Below are 13,638 nucleotides of genomic sequence, written 5' to 3'. Positions count from 1 at the left end.
ATAGAATAGTTAAAAAATAATATTTTTCCACCAGAAAACTCTGTTTATTGCAGGAGATTCCCAATAATAATACCCGAATGTTTATTTAACCATTTTTTCATCGCAACTATAATTTATAGGTCTGCCGTCTTTTTATAACAAATTTGGTAATTTATTTTTCAATTTGGTAACTTTTTCGATTCGGTCCTACATGTCACATAGGTCAATAAAGGTTCTGATTCCACATTAGCAAGTGACCCGTAAGCGTTTCCTTTTATATAAATATCAGATAATCCTGAAAGTTTCTCAAGGCGAAAATTTGTTCCAGCGTTCTTTGGTTAAAAGACTGGTGTGATCTATAAAACTGCTTGAAAGTGACTATCGCTATATCTATCGTGTCCTTTCCCGAGAGGTTTTGGGTGGTCGTATATTTCCCAGTCAGTTTGACAGATTTGCGATTTTTAAATAAAAATATAGTTCTTTCTTTAGCAGAACGCGTGTAAATCCAAGTTTAAAACTTGTTTAAATATTATTCTGGGTATATAATGTTGTAGCCCATTGAATTCTAGTAGAATAAAGTCCAAGTTCTAAATCGCTAAAATTACCGTTGATTTTTTAGAATAGCCTCATAAAAAAGTCCAATGGAGCCAAGCCGGATGATCTCAGTGGTCAAATGACATCCCCTCTACGGGAAATTGTCCTCTGTTAATCCTCTGTTGCACTGAACCGTATCCATGACACTGAATGATCAGATGCCGTCAGTTTTTCTGTGGCCTGAGCTTTGTATGAATGGAGATGTATATCCAAATGCAAAATATACCATTATAAGCCACAAGGCAGTACCATGTTCTTAAGACGACGCGCCATCAACAAATTTGTTTCTTCGGCCATTGGTTTGAAATCCTTACCAAGCGTTTCTGGTGTTGTGGCTTTCAGCCTTAACGCAGTTATACAAATTTTAGGTGAATGAAGCGCGGATTGCCTGAAAAACTTGGTGTCTTCGGATGTATGTACACGCAAATGTATGTTTGTACAGTTCTGCACATAAAATAAGTCTGGTAATTTTTTGTGGAATTTTGTAATTTTTTCCAGAGATATTGGTAAAAGACAAAAAAGTAGTAATAACCCAGCCAGCAGAGAAACGTAGATTTTGCCAACAGTGCGGTCTCGTACAATTTTCCGTATCTGGAAAGGACCACAAAACGGCTACAATTTTCGTTCATTCATGCATCCGAGAGCGTCTAGAAAACAGAATTTATTTATTTATTTATAAAAGTTTTGTCCTATTTGACCCTCAAATGACCTAGAACCTGACAATGTGGAGGTTAACGGACCTCGGATTCGGGTTCAGCGATTCTAAAACCTTATATATATGAATTTTCAGGTTTATTGAATGAATTTTTCCCTACTTGACCTTCAAATGACCACGAACCTGATGTGATGGATGCCAATGGACGTCGGATTTGCATTTGGTTTAATATGCATAAACCTGTGTTATCATTCATTTTCGTACCCGGAAAACGTTCGAAAAAGATTATGTTATTTGAAAGCAATACTTGTATTTTATTTGTTCAAGCTGAATCTTTGAAAGCATTGTTTTAATGACGGCGAAATTAAAGTGAAACAAGTTTCGCAGACATTTTTTATCATCCTCGCTATTTAAAGTCGAAGTTTAAGAGATCCAAACACAACTGTTCAAGGGCTAGTTATAGGCAGAGTCGATGCTCACATATTACTTCTGGTCAAAAATAACTTCTGGTTAAAAATCACTTTAATAACTACGAATCTAATTTAATAAACGCCAATTACAAACACAAACGCCTAATAAAAATTGCTTTAGCCTGAGTAAATAAAAAATTGTATGTTGCAATTACCGTCGCAAGCAACTTCAATCAAGCGTGTTGGATGTTCTTGGCTGCTATATCTGCTAATGCCTTCGCCCAAAAATTTTATGACCAGCGTTCGTGTGAATTTGCAAACCTTGAGCATCGCTTATATCAACAACAACTATTTATATGTGTTTGCAACTGTGAATATACATACAGATATATAGACAAGGGTGGTTCAAAAATGCATGTGAAAAAAGTAAAGTAGTAATTTTAATGCTCTCATCACTCAATAAAATTGTGCTGTGCCAAAAATATATACCTCTAGTTTTTATTTTAATATCAAAAAATATTTAGAGATCGCTCAAACCGCTCAAAGTTTTGCAGATTTTCGTGGAAATATATAAAATTCGTGAAGATCAACGATATTTTATGCATTGCATGGTTTTTTTTTCCTTTTACACATAAAATACCTACATTGAAAAGTTTCCGCTCTTTGTGTCATTCAATTATTTCAATTCAGATAATTTTTTTTTCGTAGTGGTGAGTGCATTCAAATCTCGTCTTTACTTTTTTTGCACCACTCTAGTATGCACATATAAAGTATGTACGTAGGTATGTAAATTTAAAAGGATATAATTCTCGGCGGCTCTAGCTCAACGATAAACCGGTAGATAGCTCAGCAATGTTCTCTTTCGCTTAGTGTACAATTTCGGGTTGTTGTTGTGCATGCGGAAAGTATGCCATTGCTATGTTTTGTATCCCTTTTTTGGAGGTGTCATCTGCAAGCATGCAGGGAAATACACACATCATACTTGCGGACTTAGGTGTACTACGAGTTGCACCTGAAATCATATGATGATAGAGAGATGTTTCACAATCAGTTAACAAAGAGTTTAAAAATTATATATATATGTAGAGTATCTATATGAATGATTAGATCGTACCAGAGAAAAGTTGGCGTTATATCTTGAACATTTACTGTAGCATCTTAAAGCATGATATATCGATGTTTTTGGTTCGAGAAGAAAATTTTTTTGACTACATGTTTATTGAACCCCATTTTAGTACTTATCACCACACTTTTGTCGGTAAATTAAAGCTCACCAAAAATCACTAAGCTTTTGTTAAGGAAGTAATATCAATCCAGTAGAATTTTGAAATAAATTATTGCCGACTTTAGGTGTCACCGAAAAGAGTAACAGCGACGATTCGTCAAGGAGACAAAAAAATAAATAAAAATTTGAATAGCCTTTTTTTGTGTGTCCGTGTAGCTCAACTGCAGGACAAAATTAGGTTAGGTTAGGCTAAGGAATATTTTCTAAATAATATTTGTAGTAATTTTTGTACGCAAAATACACATTGTCGTGTCTGAAACTCATCGCCCAACCATGAAAATGAGCACCGATTTTGTGAATTTAAACATTTTTAATTTCATTAGCACTAAACTGAATAGGAAAAAATTATTTCTTAATATAATTATTTATTCGCCTATCACTCACACGGCAGCAGCAAAGTATGTGCGAATTTGTTCGTTGCAAGGTGCATTCCTTCATTCTTCGTCTGACAACTTGACAGTTTTCACAAACTCGATGGGGAAAAAAATTAAGCATTCGATGACGTAAAGTGGCATTCTGTCGCAAGCTTTGAATTTTATATTCAACGAGCAAATATATGAGCCGTTTACTTTGAAAAGAGCATAAGTCATTTAAACAAAACATTGTGTTAATGATAACACCAATTAAGATTTAACGGTATTGTTAACTAAAAAAAATTGCATTGAAATATTGAGAGCTACTGAGGTTTTGTTCGAGAGAAGTATAAAGAAAATGTTTATTTTGAAAAAGGCATAAGTCCACTCAATGATAACATGGATAACACCAAGCAAAAGTCAATTTTGCGCAAGAAAAATATATATATTCTCCAAAACTAGCAGCCAAATATATATAGTAAAACTGTTTCTCTGTCGTCAGGATTTTGAAGGACTTTGAAATTTCAAAGATTTAGTTAGTTTAAAAAATTATTTAAAAAATTTATTGGTACATAGAATAACAATATGGGTCCAAAATAAAAGATACAATTCTGTAAAATTTAAAAATATTAAATTTTTGGTGCATAAGGACGAATAGGTATTGGAAATGTCTTTTTACAATTTTTTCTTTGAATGTCCTTGTACATTTGTAGTATTTATTTTTAAAAAAATTATAGATTAATACGACCATATCCTTTAATTTTTTTCTACTTAAATTGCGTAAAAAAAATAAAAATATTTAAAAGGTCATTTTAAATATCAATTGTGCACTCTTGCACAATTGTTTCCTCTTGTGTTTGAATTTTTTTTTGTTTTTGTTGCATGTGTTACAATTTAATTGCAGGGATTAGTGGTTTTGGGGTGTCTACCGCTATGCGGAAATTTGTCGAAAGTTCGATTTTCTATTATCGTAATTTCGAAATTCGTAGAACATTTTCGCAGTTCGTAATTTAGTACGAAGAGCAACTGCAAACTTTGTATATTTTTTCGGTATAGAACAATCCTAGGAGCGAGAGTATTAAAATTCGGAATTTAATTATTTTGGACCACCGCAAAATTACATATGTGAAAATAGTTAATATTAATATTAGCTATAGTTTGCGAATTTTCGCAAATTTAGGATCAATTTCGGTAGCTCTAATATAAAAGCCAAAAGTTTTCTGTCATCGTGGAAAAATTTTGTTTAGGCAAATGAGTATGGAAACACTGAACAGGCACAACTTCTAGAAACACTAATTAGTTTACTTATGTTTATGCATAGAACATAAAAATTGCAAATATAGGAAAATCACAAAAAAAATTGTTCAACATTTATTTTTTATTTTTAATAATTTGTTTATAACCTGAAAGATTTTCATCATATTACTATCATAAATCAGTAACAGTAAGGCTCGCTTACAATTTGGTAATTATTACGTACCGATCGAGTTACATTTACCAAAGTTATATCGAAAAACTTAAGTGGATCTCCAGTTTTTTTTTTTTTTTTAATTTCTCTTTAATTGTATAAATAACGAGTACAAGAAAAAAAGTTCGCCGCTCACTTTCGACGCTGAATCATTTTTTCAAAGAAACTGCGATGTTTTTTTTGCCAAACGTAAGCTTCGCCTTTTAAATTCTTCGTAATACTTTTGTCATTTGTAGTCGTAACTTAATGGTATATTCTTCTCTCGAGGAGAAAATTTTTTTGTTCCAAAGTTGATTGACCTCAAATACACTGTTCTAGTACTTACCCATCATTAAACTTTTGCTAACGAAGTATTTCGACTGCTCCAGTAGTGCTATAAAAAAGCTACCCCTAGGTTAGGAAAAATATTTTTTTTTTCCAAATTGCCTTGCCATATGTACATGTGTACATATATCAATACCAATTTTATGCTTTCAATACAAATGCAATCTATAGATTTCCAGAAAACCCAAAACGTGAAACGAAACATTGGTCTGAAATCAAAATTAGTGAACTGCAGAAAATGGTCATCTGCAATAAGTAGCAGCATTCAAGGCGCTGCAAGCATATCAGGCGACCTAAACTTGGCAGCGAAAGCTGGCAGCAGCATACAACGGTAGTACCGGCGCCATCACTATTATGAAACGAAACAAAAACAGAACACACGTGCTCGAAACACGGGATATTGTTTACAAATTTGCATAGCTTTGCAGCCATACATTCTAGAGAGCATGATAAGAGAGCAGTGTCGAGAGAGTAAATGTAAGCATAACTACATACATAGGATGTATTACATATGTACGTACATAAATAATAAAACATAAACGTACTTTTAGTTGGAGAAATTGAAAGGCGTAACTCTGGCTAACTGTAATTTTGGTTTCTGCAAAATAAAAGGAATAACAGCAGTTTGCTGTAAACGCTCTTTTTGCCAGGCTTTCCGTCCTGAGCGCCAGAAGCCTTCTGCAGCCGCATAAATACTTATTCCACATACAGTTTCTGAAATTGCATTGGATTATGGTTACTTGCAGCAATGGTTTTTTTTTTGTCCATGTACAACGGGTTTGCACCGCCTTAGCTTGAAATTAATTGTTAACATGGGTATGAGAAACGCAATGAGTTTAGCAAGGTCAGCCAAGTTTCATTGGTTAGCATGACTGATTCTGCATAATCACGTATGTGTGTGCTTATATTTGTTGGTGATTTATTTAGGTTACATTTATACATACATAAATAAATGCAAAAAAGATATGTTCACTTAACATTACTTATGCAGAGCATAACCGAGGGGTTTGAATGTTAACCCGGTGTATGGTGCATTACCTAGTCCATAACTAGTCAAATGTACTTTACGATTACCTAAACCATATAAATTTGGATAAGTTTGGACAAGATAGATTGTTCACGACGGAAATTGAAATTGAAATTGAGATATTCAGCTGCTTTCGTCTAATTGCATATATGTACATACATACATATCTTGCTGGCAGATTGAAGCGATAGTTCAGAAAATACATAGATTATTATTATGATTATTTAGTTCGCAGTGTTGCTTGAGTTCGATGCCATGCATTTCAGGACAATTCATTTGTATTACTCTGGTTAATTTTATACATTTAGCTAACTCATTTTCAAAAAGGGATACAATTATTGTTCGACCATCTCGGTTTGAAATCATATCGTGCAAACCATTTTTGTACTTTCACTGAGCAAATCAGATGTTGCATTCAGTTTTAGTTCGTTTACATAAATAAAGTTCCCGAAATCCAAAGATTCTCTTCTTTCCTTGACTGCCTCGTTTTCGAAGCTGTGCCAGTTATTCACAGGTTACAGGTCTTTTTTAGCTGTCCGTATACAAAATATAGCTATCCTTCTGAGGTTTTAGTAGTTCATTGTTCTCGTTGGTTCTGTTAGGGAGAAAAACTTTGAAGTTAAACCTCTGAAGGCATAGTTCAACCAACAATACTTTTTCACAATCATTCCCCTTGTTCTAAAACTGTAAGAGAGGAAGAGAGTACATGATTCTTATCCTCCACATTGTCTATTGAGATTAGTACTAATGGAAAAAGTAGAACCTATTTCTTGATAACGGCATGTAGAGGATGCACCAGTGATGTCTACGCTAGTTATTTGGTGTATTTTGCTAAGCTTGGCCTGCCGGGACTTCAATTCTATCTTCTTCGGTCCAATAACTAACTCACTTAGAACTTGCAGGTCCATTGTGATACCACTGTGAAACACCTGAACCTCAGTGATTATTCAGCATAGAGCCATTTTGATGCTCTTATGAAGCATAGGATTAGGTTAGTTACGTGAAAGAGCTGAAAAAGTGCCTACCTTGAAAGCCCGCTCTGCTCTTAGCTAAAGGTGGGCAGCTACAGAAGAAGTGCTCAACTGTTTCTTCCTCCTCCTCATCTCTGCAACTTCTGCAATATTTGTGGGAGAAGCGTGCCTATCAAATAGCCAATGACTGGTTACACAAGCCATGCCTATCGAAATGATCTCTCTTGAGAGACTAAGCAGCTCTTCCGTTTTTTTCTTATCAATTTGCGGCCATAGCAGCTTAGTTGTTGTACGGCTCGTCGGTGCGGTAGATTCAAAGGTTGCGTCAGCAAATCTGAATCTGAACACCCACTCTTTCTGCACTAGCGGGGCAAGCGATTCGGCGTTGAGGATCAACAACACCTGCCTCCTGCCTTATACTGGCTCCTCGGTTTTCTCTACCTTCCAGTTATGGGTTGGCAGGTCTCTGTTGCGGGTTTTGAAAATCTGCTGCATTCTTTCTGGCTCAGCTGGCGTGGGCGGAATCGAAACCCGAGCTCTGGGTTTGTTAGGGATGTTGTCCCCCGGCCAGACCTCACCTACACTACTTCCAGCCAACCTATACAACTGAGCTGATCTATGGTCCTTGCAGGCGATGAGCTTTGCTTTGCCCTTGTATAAGCCGGAATCATGGCATAGGAGAGGAGGTCCGGGGTTATCCTCCAGGACCTGGAGGTAGATATCGGCTATCGCCTCCTCTACCCGCCTCCAATTCTCTTTAGGCATAGTCCCTTCCTCCTCCCCTCTGTCAATGATGGCCAGTACCTCACCGCCACCCTTAAAAGCGTCACTGAAAGATGTATATTTGTGGCCACCGGTTTTTGGTTTTTTGGCGACCCTATCCCCTATTTGTTCAACAGTCCGCTGTCTCTTTCCCAGCTGGATACTACTCCCCTCGCCCAATGTACTGACCTGGACTTTGAGTTGGCCGCCCGTCATAATAGGCTTGCTTCGAGGGGCTGACATGTTTAGCCGCTCCTCTTTGACTCACAATAGCAACCTGTTTTAAGCTGTCTGGTTTGTCTTTTTACGGGACCTTATTGATTTTTTTGTGTTTGGAAGTTTCACTCATAATATTGGTCCCACGAGTATCGGACAGAAGAGGTCCGCCTGCACAGAGGTCCGTGTGCACAGGTAAGGCCAGATAGAACCGGAGGTCGCCATGTATCCGGAACACTCCGTTCGAGACTGGGCTAGTTATTAATTTGGGTCCCCAGTCAGGCTGAACATCAGCACGGGTCGTCTAATACTTTGTTCCAACGCGGAGCTTTTTTTCAATAGGTTTTCTCCTCCGTTACATCCATAGGCCACGATCAAAAACCATTTCCATATATCTAAGCTATTGAGGAGCTTGAGCACATGGCACTGATTTCTGATCTTAGCTGGACACCGTTCTGACATCGTACAGAACCTAAAAAGTGTGGCGCCCATTACCACTCGACACCCTCATGGAGGGTTCAGCCGAAGGACTTTCGCCGACCAAACCAAACCTAAGCAAACGTGAAATAATATATTCTATGTACATGCAGTATAAATTTACAAAATCAGAATAAAAAGCAAAGCAAATTGGAACAAACTCATCGACTGAAATACCGAAATGCCGCAACGACCGAGAAGCACGTGGTTAAGCGTTCACAATACTCCCTCTCAAAGCTAATACGTACATATGTACACAAACATATCTACATATAAACATATGCATACATACTTATATTTATGTACGCGTACATACCTGTAAATACACATTGCATTGCTATCAAAGCAAACACAAACAAATGGTGATTTGGCAGCGAAACAACTGAATTGGCTGCAGCAGTGGATTAGACCGAGTAAAATGCCGCAATGCCAGCATCAAACAAGTATCCAGTTACTCGAATTTTGTCAGCTGAGATAAGATAGCGTCGATTGTGCGATAACAACAGCTAAATAGCTGAGAAACAAGGCAACGCGCCAGCGCTGTTGTCGGCGTCGGCTTTAGCGTCGCAGCGCTGGAGCACAGCAATGAGAATGGAACAAGAACTACAGCAACATAACGCAGCCCACCCCCACCTCACTGCAGCAGCATCGTTGGCTTGCGAATTCACCAACAGGCACACACATACACACAAGCGTAGACACAAGCGCAGTTCGCCAAACGGGCGTATAAAAGCAGCAGTCAATTCGTGCGGCAATATCACAAACGTTTCGCACGCGCCACCAGTAACTTGCAACAGTTGCAGTCAGCCAGTCGCTAAGCACAGTGTTCTAACGTAAAATTAAACGTTATTAAAAAAAAAGTAATTATCAGCCAAAGGAGCTGACAAATTATTGCAGTGCAATTAGTTAAAGGCCGCAGGAGTAGCAAAAAATATATCTTAATTGCAGAAGCAATTAATAATTTGGTGAGTGAGTGTTGATGGAAAAAAAACTAAATGATTTAAAAAGTAAGGTAAAAGGTGAAATGAATGTCTAACTGCGTACAAAGCAAAAACCAAAAGTGAAACAGGAAATGAACGAGCAAACTTTTGAGCTACAAATAATTGTATGAAATGAAAAGAATTCGTACTTTCGTTCTGGACAATTTTTCAAAGCCAAAAAGTTTTTTTGTTTTAATTTTGTAATTTTCCAAATGGAATGGCCAATTGTATCAACTGAAAATGCTGGCAGCAAATTGAACAATTGTGTTTGTTATTTTGTCTGCCTTTTTTTGTGAGTACCTTCAAGCCGTTAAGGTATTAGTGCGAAAATTTGAGAAACGACTTGTCTGGTTGAAGGTGGAATACTTAGAAAACAATTTCTGTTGCAGCAAATTAAACGAACGTAAAGGAGCAAAATATATTTATATGTATTATGCTGTGTGCATAAATACGGACAGCAATGCTTGGCAAAGGAAACAAAAGCCAGTTACAAATTAAGATGAAGTGGACAGGAAAACTTTTGTGGTGATTAAGTACTCTACTGGGGTATAAAAAAGTTGTTGCAAGTTAAAAAAGAATTTTAAAAGAAATCTTTCTTTGAGAAAATAAAAAAGAAATGTATCAACAGTATCAAATTTCGAAATATTATTTATGTATAATGAGGGTGAGGTATATATGTATAATGAGGGTGAAAGTAAGGCATGATATACATGAATATAAGCTTTCGCATCGCCGGATAAATATTTTAATTTCTTTCTGGCCAAATAAAAAGTGATCAGTAAAAAAAAAATATGTTTGAATAAAAGGAAATTCTCGATTAACCACTGCGTAAACAAATTAAATAAAACGAAATTTGTGAATTCGCCCTTTAAATGTGGACTTAGAACAGAAAAGGGATTTTGTTTTAAATCAGTTTTATAGAATTTTTTTTTTTTAAGTATTTTAAAGTTAGTTTTATAGAATTTTTATGTTTACGTTTATTAAGAAAAAATTATTCCCATTGAGTGTTTGGACGACCCAATTTATGGTGTATGTCTTGATGTTTCCAACAAAATGGAAGGATCGAGGTTTTAATGCAAAGTTTTTTCATGAAAGAAGTACACTCGGCATTGCTTCAGATATTTTTTTTTGGAAGATGCTCGAACCAGTTTAACTTAAACACGGATAATTTAGTAAAATGGCAAATACATATGTGCAATAGTACATATATATGTATATATGTATGTATGAATATGATGCAAGATTTATATATAGGAGTGCTTCTATTACACCATTACCTTAAAATAAAAAGGCCCAAAGTCATTTGCTTCGAAATTCAACGTCGTACCAAAATAGTTAAATTACTCACTAAGAACATAATGGAGTTTAAAAGGAATTAAAAGTTCAATAAACTTCTTTTAGTGTTCATTAAACACCAGCGTTTTTATCAAATTTTCAACTAAAGAACTCTAGTTTTTATAAAGATTTACGACTACACTCTAAAGAAACAAAATTGGTAGATAGGGCCTTTCTATATTATGTGTACATATGTTCGTTTTCATCAAAAATCAAGAATTCGTATATTTGATTATTTTCTAAAGCAAGGGTAGTAAAAAGTTCGTAGTTTTCGCGACTCAAAGCTCTTTGGTATCAGAACTTTCAGTATTAATTTGGGTATCCAAGGCCACAGCCAACTTTTTCCCTGTTGAAAAAAGCTTGTTTATCGAAAAATTTGTGAATATTATTAACTGAAAAAACAGAAATTTATCTTAAAAATCATTAATTTTCGATTTACTTTGTCATTACTTTCGAAAACCGGTCTACATTACTAAAAAAGAGATGAATGCATTTAAAATGGGAATGGATTGTGTTGTTGACCCCAGGTAATAAATCAATTTTTTTTCGGAATTAATTCAAGCAGAAGCCAGTTCAGAATATATTTTTGTTTTTTTTTTCAGCTGGAATAAGCGACATTAACATATTAAGAGCCAAAATCAGTTGAAGCAATCAAAACAAGTTGAATTATTTTGGTTTTAATTCTTCTATTTAATTACAAAATTTGGTTCTAAATATATATAGCCAGAAAGCTTTTATATATGTACGTATGATTGTGTATTTTTTATTTATTAAATTATTTGAGGATGGCTTGAAAACCAGTTAATGTTCATACTCGTAAAAATGTTTTTTAATTTTTTATTTTTTACTGAAAATACATACACATGCACATATTTTATTGATATAATCTGTTGTGATTTACAATTTAGTGCTTTCCAATTTGAAGCTCTTCACTCATTCTGATTTATTTGTAAACATGCAGGATTTTATTTAAAAAGCAACAAAACATCTAAGTAAGGGGCCGAAAAACTAATATAAGAACTTCCACTTTTTCTTTTTGCAAGTGAAATATTTAGCTAATGTTCATAGCTAAGTTTCAATATCAGATACGCTGAGTCGGAGATTTGCACATATAGAGTGCGGAATTTTCGGGATTTGTAATTTGCACTGATGGCAATAATGGAAACTCCTTTTCTTGACCAGTATTGGCTATATTTGTTTTTTTTTTTAATTTAATAATTAACCATGGGCCAAATATAGTAAAATCACGTTTTTAGTTTTTCGGTCAGTAATTCAAAAATGATTTAAAAAATTCAGAGAAATGTGCTTAGAGAAGAAATGTGGGTATCAAATTAAAGAGGAAATTCTGTAGAATTTAAGCAGATTCAAGTTTTGGTGCAGAAGGACTGGTAGTACTGAAAATATCCTTTTAAAATTGTATGCTTGAAATTTCGCAATATTTTTTTTTTTTTGGAAAAATTATATGTTAAGGACTTGTATAAGCCAAACCGACTTGTATAAGCTCGATAACATCCTCGAACTTCATTCTTTTAACTTTATCAGTTTAAAAAATTACCTACTCGTCCTAGTGAATCCAAAAAATTTTAATTTTTTTTTAAATCCAAACAAATTTCCTCTTCCATTTGGTACCCATATTTAATTATATATTAACTATATATTAATCTTATATTTGGAACTACAAATTCCTTTAAAATAAATCCTGAAGTCAGAGAGCAAAAATAAAGGCGCCACTTTAAATAAAAAAGAAGGTTTCAAACCCATTTATTTATTATTTATTTTATGGTAGGAGAGCTTCTCAAACAATATACAAGCAAGTTTTTCGATTTAAGTTGTTGAAAAGTAATGAGTATCTAAATCCCGGGACTGAAAAAGCTGAAAAATTAACATCCCTAGTATGTACCATCGCAATCGTATTTTCAAACTTTGCCAATCAGGTCACCAGTCTTAGAGCTTAAACTAAGTATTAAATTTCTGACAGTTTTACATAATTTCAAGATCTTGGTTTGTAGGTCAAGGATACATCTAAAAAATTCAAATATTGAGTTGAGTATGCAGAAATTGCTGCTACCTATTCTTCTATGTTGTGTAAAAATAGCTGTATCGATCATCAGTATCTCACTTGAACAATATATGTATGTGCATAACTATACACTTTTTCTATGAGAGCATATGTACATATGAACATACATATGTAAATTCAAAACTTTAAAGCCATTTTTTTCGAGTTTTGCTTTTTTGAGTTACAACTCTTATGTAGAATTGCTCGGTGATTCCGAAAATTGAGATATTTTTTTATGGATAACTTTTCGGGATATTTGCATTTTACCGTTATTCAGCTTAAAAAAAGATTTGTCTAATTTGAATAACTGTAATACGGATAAGGAAAATGAAAGCTTATAAAATTCCCCATAAACCGTAAATACATAATTTATCGCTAGCCCTGAGTTTTTTTCTAAAGGAGCAGGTTTTAACAAAGGTGCAAAACATTTACACAGAAACTCTTATTTTTTTATTTTTTCCCTGTTAAAGTTTGAAATTTTTTTAAATTTGTAACCAAAAAAACCAAAAATCGGGAATGATTAATTATCAGACCGATCGAAAAGTGATATATACTCAGTTTATGGATAATTTTATTTGCTTTAATTTGCCTTTCCACGTATTACGACTATTCAATTGGTTCGTTGGATATCCGTGATTAAGTGGTCCCACCCTTTTGTAAGCTGAATCTCGAAAAAGGAACCATAAAAAAAAAAATGAACTGCATTTTTGGAATCAGCGAGTGATTCTACATACATACAAATT

At 34.6% G+C, this 13,638-nt stretch overlaps 1 protein-coding gene across 1 annotated transcript in view; it reads left to right on the top strand.

Moving 5' to 3' along the window:
• Positions 1–9,287: 9,287 nt before the first annotated feature.
• LOC118738462 (calexcitin-2) overlaps positions 9,288–13,638 on the top strand; it is a gene marked incomplete in the record, with an annotated part of 51,315 nt that continues 46,964 nt past the window's right edge. The window contains 1 exon segment of the mRNA XM_036469400.1: positions 9,288–9,486.

Source organism: Rhagoletis pomonella, unplaced genomic scaffold (assembly GCF_013731165.1).
Source record: "Rhagoletis pomonella isolate Grant_MI unplaced genomic scaffold, Rhpom_1.0 Rhpom_scaffold_00004, whole genome shotgun sequence".
Lineage (NCBI taxonomy): Eukaryota > Metazoa > Arthropoda > Insecta > Diptera > Tephritidae > Rhagoletis > Rhagoletis pomonella.
Note: the sequence above shows the minus strand (reverse complement) of the source record. Positions and strands in the feature narration are given on the sequence as shown.